This window comes from Salmo salar, chromosome ssa20, assembly GCF_905237065.1.
Source record: "Salmo salar chromosome ssa20, Ssal_v3.1, whole genome shotgun sequence".
Classification (NCBI taxonomy): Eukaryota; Metazoa; Chordata; class Actinopteri; order Salmoniformes; family Salmonidae; genus Salmo; species Salmo salar.
The window spans coordinates 34786148-34800966 of NC_059461.1; positions in this window are offsets into that span (position 1 = coordinate 34786148).

Genomic DNA, 14819 nt, shown 5'->3' on the forward strand with positions numbered 1-14819 from the left:
GGTGTACAAAATCGAGCACACAGCCATGCAATCTCAATAGACAAACATTGGTACAGTAGTAGAATGGCCTTACTGAAGAGCTCCGTGACTTTCAATGTGGCACCGTCATAGGATGCCACCTTTGCAACAAGTCAGTTTGTCAAATTTCTGCCTGACTAGAGCTGCCCTGGTCAACTGTAAGTGCTGTTATTGTGAAGTGGAAATGTCTAGGAGCAACAACGGCTCAGTTGCAAAGTGGTAGGCCACACAAGCTCACAGAACGGGACCGACAGGTGTGTAAAATTGGTCTTTCCTTGGTTGCTACGCTCACTACCGAGTTCCAAACTGCCTCTGGAAGCAACGTCAGCACAATAACTGTTTGTCGGGAGCTTCATGAAATGGGTTTCCATCGCTGAGCAGCCGCACCCAAGCCTAAAATCACCATGTGCAATGCCAAGTGTCGGCTGGAGTGGTTTAAAGCTTGCCGCCATTGGACTCTGGCGCAGTAGAAACGCGTTCTCTGGAGTGATGAATCATGCTTCACCATCTGGCAGTCCGACGGACGAATCTGGGTTTTGTGGATGTCAGGAGAACGCTACCTGCCCCAAAGCAGTGCCAACTGTAAAGTTTGCCGAAGGAGGAATAATGGTCTGGGGCTGTTTTCGGTTTGGACTAGGCCTCTTAGTTCCAGTGAAGGGAAATCTAAACGCTACAGCATACAATGACATTCTAGACGATTTTTGTGCTTCCGACTTTGTGGCAACAGTTTGGGGGAGGTCCTCTTCTCTTTCAGCATGATAATGCCCCCGTGTACAAAGCGAGGTCCATACAGAAATGGTTTGTTGAGATTGGTGTGGAAGAAATTGACTGGCCTGTACAAAGCCCTGACCTCAACCCCATCGAACATCTTTGGGATCATTTGGAATGCCGACTGCGAACCAGGCTTAATCGCCCAACATCAGTGCTCGACCTCACTAATGCTCTTGTGGCTGAATGGAAGCAAGTCCCTGCAGCAATGTTCCAACATCTAGTGGAAAGCCTTCCCAGAAGAGTGGAGGCAGTTGTAGCAGCAAAGGGGGATCAACTCCATAGTAATGCCCATGATATTGGAATGAGATGTTTGACGAGCAGGTGTCCACATACTTTTTTTTTTGGTCATTTATCTTTTGGGGGGGAATGTGTATACCACATTCCCAAATTATACTATACGCAATTATACTTGCTTGTTTTTGATTTTATACTTTAGGTTGACTTTTGGATGACATAAAGAGCATTGTGTTGAACACTGTGCAATGTTTAAAAGTGAGAATCGCAGAATGGTGAACTTACTAAATGACTAGAGTTGACTGTGTGATATTAGGTTGCTTCTTGTGTAAATATTTTCCGTCTGGATTTTAATGATTTCAAAGTTTAGTGTGGTGATTTCAAAGTTGACCTATTTTGGCATTGCATAGGTGATTTTAGTCTTAGGTGCGGCTCCTCGGCCATTGAAACCCATTTTATTAAGCTCCTGACAAACAGTTCTTGTTATAGACCCCCTCAGCCCCCAGCTGTGCCCTGGACACCATATGTGAATTAATTGCCCCCCATTTATCTTCAGTTTGTACTGTTAGGTGACCTAAACTGGGATATGCTTAACACCCCGGCCATCCTACAATCTAAAATAGATGCCCTCAATCTCACAGAAATTATCAAGGAACCTACCAGGTACAACCCTAAATCCGTAAACACGGACACCCTCAAGATATCATCCTGACCAACCTGCCCTCTAAATTAACCTCTGCTGTCTTCAACCAGGATCTCAGCGATCACTGCCTGCGTCCGTAATGGGTCCGCGGTCAGACGTCCACCCCTCATCACTGTCAAACGCTCCCTAAAACACTTCAGCGAGCAGGCCTTTCTAATCGACCTGGTACGTGTATCCTGGAAGGATATTGACCTCATTCCGTCAGTAGAGAATGCCTGGTTATTCTTTAAAAGTGCTTTCCTTACCATCTTAAATAAGCATGCCCCATTAAAAAAATGTAGAACTAAGAACATATATAGCCCTTGGTTCACTCCAGACTTGACTTCCCTTGACCAGCACAAAAACATCCTTTGGCGTATTGCATTAGCATCGAATAGCCCCCACAATATGCAACTTTTCAGGGAAGTTAGGAACCAATATACACAGGCAGTCAGGAAAGCGAAGGCTAGCTTTTTCAAACAGAAATTTGCATCCTGTAGCACAAACTCCCAAAAATTCTGGGACACTGTAAGGTCCATGGAGAATAAGAGCACCTCCTCCCAGCTGCCCACTGCAGTGAGGCTAGGAAACACTGTCACCACTGATAAATCGACGATAATCGAGAATTTCAATAAGCATTTTACTATTGCTGGCCATGCTTTCCACCTGGCTACCCCTACTCCGGTCAACAGCTCTGCACCCCCTACAGCAACTTGCCCAAGCCTTACCCATTTCTCCTCCACCCAAATCCATATAGCTGATGTTCTGAAAGAGCTGCAAAATCTGGACCCCTACAAATCAGTTGGGCTAGACAATCTGGATCCTGTCTTTCTAAAATTATCCACCGCAATTGTTGAAACCCTATTGCTAGCCTGTTCAAACCTCTTTCGTATCGTCTGAGATCCCTAAAGATTGGAAAGCTGCTGCGGTCATCCCCCTCTTCAAAGGGGGAGACACTCTCACTCTTTGTATGGAATGATCTGCAGAGCTTTTTGTTGTTGTACCCCCCCCTTTCTCACCAATATTGTGATATCCAATTGGTAGTTACAGTTTTGTCCCATCGCTGCAACTCCCCTCCGGACTTGGGAGAGGCAAAGGTTACTTGGGAGAGGCAAAGGTTGAGAGTCATCCCTCCTCCGAAACACTACCCTGCTAAGCCGCACTGCTTCTTGACACACTGCTTGCTTAACACGGACCCCAAAATGGCTGCGCGCGTGTGCCATCGTGCATACATTTATTTTGTACCCCCACACCAAACGCGATCACGACACGCAGGTTAAAATATCAAAAACAAACTCTGAACTAATTAGATTAATTTAGGGACGGGTCAAAAAGCATTAAACATTTATGGCAATTTAGCAAGCTAGCTAATTTGTCCTATTTTAGCTAGCTTGCTGTTACTAGCTAATTTGTCCTGGGATATAAACATTGAGTTGTTATTTTACCTGAAATGCACAAGTTCCTCTAGTCCGACAATTAATCCACACATAAAACGGTCAACCGAATCGTTTCTAGTCATCTCTCCTCCTTCCAGGCCTTTTCTTCTCTGGACTTTATATTGCGATTGGCAACTTTCATAAGTTAGGTGCATTACCGCCACCGACCTCGTTCGTCTTTGTCACCCACGTGGGCATAACCAATGAGGAGATGGCACGTGGGTAGCTGCTTCTATAAACCAATGAGGAGATGGGAGAGGAAGGACTTGCAGCGCGAATTGCGTCACAAATAGCACTAACTTCTATTTTAGCCCTTGGCAACGCAGACGCTTATTGGCACACGCGCAGTGGGTGCAATAATTGAATAATATAGATTTCTAAATTTATTTTGCACGCGACGAGAGCGGTGTAGTCAGGGTGTAAGCCAGCTGCACCAATTAGGTCAGAGGAAACACCGTCCAGCTGGTGACCAAAGTCAGCTTGCAGGTGCCTGGCCCTCCACAAGGAGTCACTGAAGTGCGATGGGACAAGGAAATCCAAATCCTCCCCTAACCCGGACAACGCTGGGCCAATTGTGCGCCACCTCATGGGTCTCCCGGTCAAGGCTGGCTGAGACACTGCTTCCCACAGTTGTGTCAAGTTGCCTGGATGTCCTTTGGGTGGTGGACCATTCTTGATACACACGGGAAACTGTTAAGTGGAAGAAAAAAAAAAAGAAAACAGCAGCGTTGCAGTTCTTGATAAACTGGCACGCCTGGCACCTGCTACCATACCATGTTCAAAGGCACTTAAATATACTGCTCAAAAAAATAAAGGGAACACTTAAACAACACATCCTAGATCTGAATGAAAGATATAATCTTATTAAATACTTATTTGTTTACATAGTTGAATGTGCTGACAACAAAATCACACACAAATAATCAATGGAAATCCAATTTATCAACCCATGGAGGTCTGGATTTGGAGTCACGCTCAAAATTAAAGTGGAAAACCACACTACAGGCTGATCCAACTTTGATGTAATGTCCTTAAAACAAGTCAAAATGAGGCTGTGTGTGTGGCCTCCACGTGCCTGTATGACCTCCCTACAACGCCTGGGCATGCTCCTGATGAGGTGGCGGATGGTCTCCTGAGGGATCTCCTCCCAGACCTGGACTAAAGCATCCGCCAACTCCTGGACAGTCTGTGGTGCAACGTGGCGTTGGTGGATGGAGCGAGACATGATGTCCCAGATGTGCTCAATTGGATTCAGGTCTGGGGAACGGGCGGGCCAGTCCATAGAATCAATGCCTTCCTCTTGCAGGTGCGGCCCCCCCCAAAGAAATGCCACCCCACACCATGACTGACCCACCGCCAAACCAGTCATGCTGGAGGATGTTGCAGGCAGCAGAACGTTCTCCACGGCGTCTCCAGACTCTGTCACATGTGCTCAGTGTGAACCTGCTTCCATCTGTGAAGAGCACAGGGCGCCAGTGGTGAATTTGCCAAACGTCCTGCACGGTGTTGGGCTGTAAGCACAACCCCCACCTGTGGACGTCGGGCCCTCATACCACCCTCATGGAGTGTTTCTGACCGTTTGAGCAGACACATGCACATTTGTGGCCTGCTGGAGGTCATTTTGCAGGGCTCTGGCAGTGCTTCTCCTGCTCCTCCTTGCACAAAGGCGGAGGTAGCGGTTCTGCTGCTGGGTTGTTGCCCTCCTACGGCCTCCTCCACGTCTCCTGATGTACTGGCCTGTCTCCTGGTAGCGCCTCCATGCTCTGGACACTACGCTGACAGACACAGCAAACCTTCTTGCCACAGCTCGCATTGATGTGGCATCCTGGATGAGCTGCACTACCTGAGCCACTTGTGTGGGTTGTAGACTCCGTCTCATGTTACCACTACAGTGAAAGCACCGCCAGCATTCAAAACTGACCAAAACATCAGCCAGGAAGCATAGGAACTGAGAAGTGGTCTGTGGTTACCACCTGCAGAACCACTCCTTTATTGGGGGTGTCTTGCTAATTGCCTATAATTTCCACCTGTTGTCTATTCCATTTGCACAACAGCATGTGAAATTTATTGTCAATCAGTGTTGCTTCCTAAGTGGACAGTTTGATTTCACAGAAGTGTGATTGACTTGGAGTTACATTGTGTTGTTTAAGTGTTCCCTTTTATTTTTTTGAGCAGTGTATTTTGCACTTAAATAATTCACCCTCAATGGCACACATACACAATCCATGTCTCAAGGCTTAAAAATCCTTCTTTAACCGGTCTCCACTGATTTGAAGTGGATGTAACAAGTGACTTCAATAAGGGATCATAGCTTTCACCTGGGTTCACCTGGTCATGGAAGGAGCAGGTGTTCTTAATATTTTTGTACACTCAGTGTTCGTTGTATGTTGTACATTATTCTTACATTTTGTTTATGCAGTGCTCCCTTGGAAAAGAGACATTGGTCTCAATGGGACTCCCTGCTAAAATAAAGGTTAGTAACATTTTTTTAAAGTTGATCATCTAAATTGCAGTGGTCTGAAGGGATAGGTCCATTCTATGAATTCTCTGGTCCCACTTTAAATTACGTTCAGCTAATAAAGGCTTCATAAAGACTTCATAATGCCTTCATAAGAACTACATGTGTTATAAAGCATCTATAACCCTATGTCATGATTAATAAAGGGTTCACAAATGTGACATTACTCTGTGACAATCGCCAATGTCAAATGTGACATAATCCACTATGTCGAATATGACAAACGTGCTTTATAAAGGGTGACATGTTGTGCTACCGGATGACACACGCTCTAAAGAGAAGTCATGTTAGTCAAATTACACAAGGCAACAATTACCTTGATGAAAGCCACCAACATAAGGAAATTGAAAGTGGCTTTGTTGTGAAATGTTCCTCACAAACATGCACACAAAAGTATAACAAGCCATACCGTGGGGTGCTGGACCCCGTCAGGTCTTTGACAACAATATAACAAGCTATACCGTGGGGTGCTGGACCCCGTCAGGTCTTTGACAACAATATAACAAGCCATACCGTGGGGTGCTGGACCCCGTCAGGTCTTTGACAACAATATAACAAGCTATACCGTGGGGTGCTGGACCCCGTCAGGTCTTTGACAACAATATAACAAGCTATACCGTGGGGTGCTGGACCCCGTCAGGTCTTTGACACATTCACCCTCTCTACCGCTGAAAGATCAGCCATAAAATGTTGGCACCATTGTAACAGGTTGTAATCAAGTTAGGTCTCCAGCTTGTGAACAGAAGAGGAATACCTGGTGCGGTAGTCTCAGGTACGGTAGGACTATTCCAAATAATCTCGGCTCTGACACACACACACACACACACACACACACACACACACACACACACACACACACACACACACACACACACAAACGCAAGCTTTGCAGTTCCATCAACCTATGTAAAAACTTCTCACACCCTACAGTAACCTTTGGATCATGAGAGAACTTTCATAAATCGGCAGAACTTTTAAAACCTACTTATTGACACATTATGTAGTGTCCTGTAATACTTTGTTTGAAATGAGACACCCCATAATGATGAAGCAATTTTTGCCCCAAAAAATAAATTAAATATCACATTTACGTAAGTATTCAGACCCTTCACTCAGTACTTTGTTGAAATGCCTTTGGCAGCGATTAGAGCCTTGAGGCTTTTTGGTTATGACGCTACAAGCTTGGCACACCTGTATTTGGGAGTTTATACCATTCTCTGCAGATCCTCTCAAGCTCTCAGGTTGGATGGGGAGTATCGTTTCACAGCTATTTTCAGGCCTCAATAGATGTTAGATCAGGTTGAAGTTCGGGCTCTGGCTGGGCCACTCAAGGACATTGAGACTTGTCCCAAAACCTCTCCTGTGTTGTCTTGGCTGTGTGCTTAGGCTAGTTATCCTGTTAGAAGGTGAACCTTCACCCCAGTCTGAGGTCCTGAGCGCTCTGGAGCAGGTTTTCAACAAGGGTCTCTCTGTACTTTAAGCTGTTTGTCTTTCCCTTGATCCTGACTAGTCTCCCAGTGCCTGCCGCTGAAAAACATCCTCGCAGCATGATGTTGCCAGAGTTCAATTTTGGTTTCATCAGACCAGAGCATCTTGTTTCTCATGGTCTGAGAGTCCTTTAGGTGCCTTTTGGAAAACTGTCATGTGGCTTTTTACTGAGGAGTGACTTCTGTCTGGCCACTACCATAAAGGCCTGATTGGTGGAGTGCTGCAGAGATGGGAGAACCTTCCAGAAGGACAACCATCTCCACAGAGGAACTCTGGAGGTCTGTCAGAGTGAACATCAGGTTCTTGGTCACCTCACTGACCAAGGCCCTTCTCCTCCCATTGCTCAGTTTGTCCAGGAGGCCAGCTCTAGCAAGAGTCTTGGTGGTTCCAAACTTCGTCCGTTTAAGAATGGAGGCCACGGTGTTCTTGGGGACCTTCAATGCTGCATACTTTTTTTTTTTTGTACCCTTCCACAGATCTGTGCCTCGACACAATCCTGTCTCGGAGCTCATGGCTTGGTTTTTGTTCTGACATGCACTGTCAACTGTAGGACCTTATAGACAGGTGTGTGCCTTTCCAATCATGTCCAATCAATTGAATGTACAACATGTGGACTCCAAGTTGTAGAAACATCTCAAGGATGATCAATGGAAACAGGATGCACCTGAGCTCAATTTTGAGTCTCATAGCAAAGGGGCTGAATACTTATGTAAATGTAATATATAAATTCAGCAAAAAAAGAAACGTCCCTTTTTCAGGACCCTGTCTTTCAAAGATAATTCGTAAAAATCCAAAGAACTTCACAGATCTTCATTGTAAAGGGTTTTGACACTGTTTCCCATGCTTGTTCAGTGAACCATAAACAATCATGAACATGCACCTGTGGAACTGTCATTAAGACACTAACAGCTTACAGACGGTAGGCAATTAAGGTCACAGTTATGAAAATGTAGGACACTAAAGAGGCCTTTCTACTGACTCTGGAAAAACACCGAAAGATGCCCAGGGTCCCTGCCCATCTGTGTGAACGTGCCTTAGGCATGCTGCAAGGAGGCATGAGGACTGCAGATGTGGCCAGGGCAATAAATTCCAATGTCCGTACTGTGAGACGCCTAAGATAGCGCTCCAGGGAGACAGGACGGACAGCTGATCGTCCTCGCAGCGGCAGACCACGTGTAACAACACCTGCACAGGATCGGTACATCTGAACATCACACCTGCGGGACAGGTACAGGATGGCAACAACAACTGCTCGAGTTACACCAGGAACGCACAATCCCTCCATCAGTGCTCAGACTGTCTGCAATAGGCTGAGAGAGGCTGGACTGAGGGCTTGTAGACCTGTTGTAAGGCAGGTCCTCACCAGACATCACCGGCAACAACGTTGCTTATGGGCACAAACTCACTGTCACTAGACCAGACAGGACTGGCAAAAAGTGCTCTTCACTGACGAGTCGCGGTTTTGTCTCACCAGGGGTGATGGTCGGCTTTGCGTTTATCGTCGAAGGAATGAGCGTTACACCGAGGCCTGTACTCTGGCGCGGAATCTATTTGGAGGTGGAGGGTCCGTCATGGTCTGGGGTGGTGTGTCACTGCATCATCGGACTGAGCTTGTTGTCATTGCAGGCAATCTCAACGCTTTGCGTTACAGGAAAGACATCCTCCTCCCTCATGTGGTACCCTTCCTGCAGGCTCATCCTGACATGCCCCTCCAGCATGACAATGCCACCAGCCATACTGCTCATTCTGTGTGTGATTTCCTGCAAGACAGGAATGTCAGTGTTCTGTCATGGCCAGCAAAGATCCCGGATCTCAATCCCATTGAGCACGTCTGGGACCTGTTGGAACAGAGGGTGAGGGCTAGGGCCATTCCCCCCAGAAATGTCCGGGAACTTGCAGGTGCCTTGGTGGAAGAGTGGAGTAACATCTCACAGCAAGATCGGGCAAATCTGGTGCAGTCCATGAGGAGGAGATGCACTGCAGTACTTAATGCAGCTGGTGGCCACACCAGATAGTGTAACTTTTGATTTTGCCCCCCCCCCCCCTTTTGTCCAGGGACACATTATTCCATTTCTGTTAGTCACATGTCTGTGGAACCTGTTCAGTTTGTCTGAATCTTATGTTCATACAAATATTTACACATGTTAAGTTTGCTGAAAATAAACGCAGTTGACAGTGAGAGGACATTTATTTTTTTGCTGAGTTTATATTTTTTTTATGCGTTTCTAAAAAACAGTTTTTGCTTTGTCCTTATGGGCTATTGTGTGTAGATTGATTAAATCGTTTTTTCCCCCCTCAATGTTAGAATGAGGCTGTAACATAACAATGTTGAAAAAGTCAAGAGGTCTGAATACTTTACGAGTGCACTGTATGTAATCTAACACTTATACAACTACTACAACCTTTTATTTATTGGATTTCAAATTATTTTAACTTACTATTTTTTTCACTGCCCAGTTGCACCACAAGTGGTCATTTGATTTGCGAACTCCATCACATGTGCGATTTCTGAACTACAGAAACACTGCTAACCAGATGGTGCATGCACACTGAATTAAAGGGAACTACACAAAAAAATCAAAGTTTCTTACATTTTTTCCAAACCTCACAAATGGTCCCCTGATGTGATTTAGGCATTATTCTGAACACAGAAAATCCAAGGGAATCACAACTTAATTTTTTTCTGGAGAAACCTGAAGAAATTTAGCAAATCCGAAACCTGAAAAAAATAAAATAAAATAAACGTAGAAAACAGAATAGTAAAAAAACAGAATTGGGCAAAATAATTAAATATGGATTTTAAAGTGCCGTATCAACTTTTTTAGAGTGTGTATTCTCCTGCAGCACAGCATTTGGGGGAAAGTTGAGATCAGGTCCAACATTGTTTGGGCCATCCTAGAAAGAGTTGAGTAATATGCCATTTATCCATAGTGACTTACATTTTGATGTATGGGTGATCCCGGGAATATAAACCATTATCCTGGTGTTGCAGTGCTCTACCGAGATGCATGACAAGGTTATAAATGCTTTGTGAAGCCTCCATTTTAATATGATTTATAATGCTTTTATGCCACACTTCATAAAGAACAGGTTCATGTCATTTTTCACATGGTGGGTTATGTCACATTTGACATGGGTTGTCACACAGCTATTCCATTTTATTCACCTTTTCTAGAGCATGACATACAGTTCTAGATGCTTGTTAACACATTTTATGTAGCTCTTATGAAGGCATTATGAACGCTTTATGAAGCCTGTTTAAGCTGAGCGTCTGTTTGAAGGGGACCAAATCGGTTTCTATGATTTGAAATGACCGTATATTCAAGACAATGCTGTGTCTCAACCGATGACTGGCATAACGCAAACTGCTCAATGTAAACTATGGTCTATGCTACAACATACGGGAAAATTAGAAACATTTGAGTTGAATTCTAAAATAGTTTGACAACCCTGTTTGTAAGCTTTCAAATGACATTTGTATCTTAAAGCATCATTGACAAATAATAGAAGTTTGAACATTTGACATTTTGGCCTTACCCAGGCCTCCTTTAAAACACCACAATGATTAATCTGTAGGAGCTACAATGCAAAAATTGGTAATATAAGAAGCTTTACCTCTTGCTCTGTGATATGAGTATTTTTTTTTTATGAAATAAATGTTCTTGCATAAAATATTCAGGTGTGTGTATGTAGCTTTTGATTTGGCTAGTTTTAAAAAATATATTGTTGAACATATCTACTCTACGGGCATAAAGTTCCAGTGGGATCTCTGCTAGTTTGAAAGTTACGGCCCATTTTAGAGAAATTGACATGGTAGGCAATGTAACCAATCACATCCCTCCTTTTACTTGTCATTGCACGTCCTTCAAATCGCCAGCAGAGGGCAACCATTTTGAATCGATTTTCACATTGTTGCTAATGGTTACATATTGGATCATAACTCTTAAATTTAATTGAAATCAAACACTACTCATATTACAGAGCAAGTGGTAAAGCTTCATATGACACCAATTCTTAAAGGAAGTCTGGTTAAGGCCAAAATCTCGCGTTTCAACTTAAATAATTTCATTTATGCTTTATTAACATACAAATGTCATAACAACACTTCCTCCAAAGTACCCTTCTATGTGTTACGCGGGGTGGAGCAGGTGAACCCAAGTGCAGACTCAGACGGGGAGACAGGGATAAGGTATTTATTGAAAAGCAGGGGGAGATGGGGTGCAGGCCAGGGGGAGCTCGGTTGGGAAGCAGGGAACCAGGAACTGAGGCTGGGGCAAGGGGAGTAGGGGCAGGTTAAGCAGGTCCGGAGCGGAATCCAAGGAAGCAGTAGAGTGGGGGGTCCAGGGCAGGGAAGCAAGACTGACGAGATGAGGGACTGGCGACACAGGGACCAGAGTCAGAGCGGACGGAACTGTAGCGGAGAGAAATGCAGCGTCAGGCTAGGGAAAACAGGCACCACAAGATAAGATCTATGCAGGAACAAACAGCTTGAAATGCAGACTGACTGAGCAGAGGCTACAATCTAGCAGCATGGAAGTGGCAGGGGTGAGTATTTGTAGAGGTCTTGATTATGGAACAGGTTGCAGCTGGTGGGGATCTGCTCTGACTCCAGCACACCTGTCTCCACTCACACAATCAGATACACCCACACAGAGAGGGAGAGAGCACTGGGGGAGTGGTGGCAGGTTGGGGAGACACAGGATGAGAAGTAGAGGGCGTGGCAGGGGCAGATGTAACACTATGGATTACATTTAGTGAAAATTCCCCATAAAGGTATTTTTTGGTTCTAGTTTCATGAGTAATCACCCCTAAAGGGAAAGAGTGTCATTTGGGACATAAGAAGTTACGGTTATCACCATTACCTCAGATAATAAGGGGGGAAAAAATTGCATGACAATTACAGAAGATGGGTAGGTATAGACTTCTGAACCATTGAACTTGACAACAGTAAAAACTGTATGTGAATAACGGTATTGAATCAGTCCAGAGGCTATGACTCAGCTACTCACATCACTTACCGCCACAGGAGTTGTCCTGACCTACAGAATAACAACTTTCGAACACTGATTGAAACCAGTTTGTCTTTAACATTGATCTCTACTCTCACACTGTGGAGGTGATGACATTCTAATAATAGTGCCTATAGTCTTGTCACAGCATGATTCGTCTTTCAGTATGCTAGCACCTTGTCACAGCATGATTTCTTTGTAAAAGAATATAGCCAGTTACCGGGTGTGACCTGCTCTCTTTTTCTTTAAATATAGTTGATGGATGCAAGGAACAGGACATTAGCTAGTAGTGATTTGACTGATCACTAATACACATGAAGGAGGCTCTCTCTGGCTGTACAGTAACGTATGTAGAAGAGTCTTCAATGACTCTGGGGGATAGGCTCATTCTGTTCAAGCCAATTAGAAGGAACTTGACGCTGTAGTGGATGCGATTACGTAAGATCAGACAGCTTGGGCGTACTCATGCTGTGTGCATGTGTGCAGCAGCAGCGCAGTTGATGGATACAGTGAACTGTTGCATAAATACTGTATATTTTACTATTGTGATGCATAATTGCCATGGTAATTTGATGTCCAGTCAGTGAGCATTATGGGTGATTCTACCGAGTTTCAATATTGGCCTATTAATGCTTAAATTATTTACATTGTGATAAGGGGGGAGTGGGATAAGTTGAGCCACCCTTGTTTCTAGGAAACCATACACAACAGTGGAGGCTTCTCAGAGGAGGAAGGGAAGGACCATCCTACTCAGTGAATTTCAGAAAAGTGTAAAGAGGTGATGACCACTCTACTCCACTATCATTATCAACTCTCTCTTGACATTAACTGAAGCCGCGTCTCATATTGCCCACACATTCACTGGCACATTGAATGTTTCCTCTCCAACCATTGAAAAATCTAACAAAGTAGCCACCCAGTGAGTAGACTTGTACATTTTCTCATTACTGTATGTAGAGTCAATCACAATCACATTATTACACATCAATGATTTTACTCCTTGGACTAACAGATATTTTGATATTTTGTCTGTGTAGTGTAATTTGTTATTGTTTTTGGTCTCCCCAGTCAAATCCTGTCCTGCCCTTAGTGGAAGAGTTAAGCTGTGCTCCAACACCATCCATCCATCCATCCATCTGTAATGAGCCTGTTCTGCACTGAAGTCTCTGAACACCTCAACCCCTGTCCTGCACTGAAGTCAAGTCTCTGAACACCTCAACTCATGCCTCATACCCTCATTTAATCACTGCTGTGATCCTTTCCCAACACTGTAAGTAACCCTCTCATTCCAATTCCCCATAATATACGTCTTTATTAAATGCTTTAGGTTAAAATATTTTTTGTTGTTGACGATTATTGAAACACGCTTTGTCTCTGTGCGGTTGGCGCCTATACCGTGGGTCTCCCACCCTGCTAATTTTTTTTAACAATAGCTGCCAGGGCACGATTAAGCAACAAGGCCCGAGGAGGTGTAGTGTATTGGCCATAGAGGTCGACCGATTATGATTTTTCAATGCCGATACTGATTATTGGAGGACCAAAAACATAATTTTTTTGTGTGTGCATATATACGTACGTACATACGTGTGTACTAATGACAATTACAACAATACTGAATGAACACTTATTTTAACTTAATATAATACATAAATAAAATCAATTTAGTCTCAAATCAATAATGAAACATGTTCAATTTGGTTTAAATAATGCAAAGGCACAGTGTTGGAGAAGAAAGTAAAAGTGCAATATGTGCCATGTAAAAAAGCTAACGTTTAAGTTCCTTGCTCAGAACATGAGAACATATGAAAGCTGGTGGTTCCTTTTAACATGAGTCTTCAATATTCCCAGTTAAGAAGTTTTAGGTTGTAGTTATTATAGGAATTATAGAACTATTTTTCTCTATACCATGTGTATTTCATATACCTTTGACTATTGGAAGTTCTTATAGGCACTATAGTATTGCCAGCCTAATCTCGGGAGTTGATAGGCTTGAAGTCATAAACAGCGCTGTGCTTCAAGCATTGCGAAGAGCTGCTGGCAAACGCTGGAAAGTGCTGTTTGAATGAATGCTTACGAGCCTGCTGCTGCCGACCACTGCTCAGTCAGACTGCTCTATCAAATCATAGACTTAATTATAATATAGGTTTACCTGACTCGCTGTAATGGGAATTTGAATGTTTGTGCTTATAACTAATTTCAGTGTTCTATTCATGTGCTGTTCTATAAACCAATTTCTCAAGTGTCCCTGTGTAAGAATTTTTGGCTATAAATGTTCACGTTTTGTGCTCTTGTTGGAAGCAATCACTCCCACATTTCTGACTACAAATTAGCTATAACTGGGCTAATAACTCACTAACTAGCAAAAAACGGATGCTGGCACTAAGACCACACTCAACGAGCTGTATAAGGCCATAAGCAAACAAGAAAATGCTCATCTAGAAGCGGCGCTCCTAGTGGCCGGGGACTTTAATGCAGGCAAACTTAAATCTGTTTTACCTCATTTCTACCAGCATGTCAAATGTGCAATCAGAGGAGAAAAAAAATAAATAAAAAATATTTAAAAAAAAACTCTGGACCACCTTTACTTCACACACAGAGACACGAACAAAGCTCTCCCTCGCCCTTCATTTGGCAAATCTCACCACAATTCTATCCTCCTGATT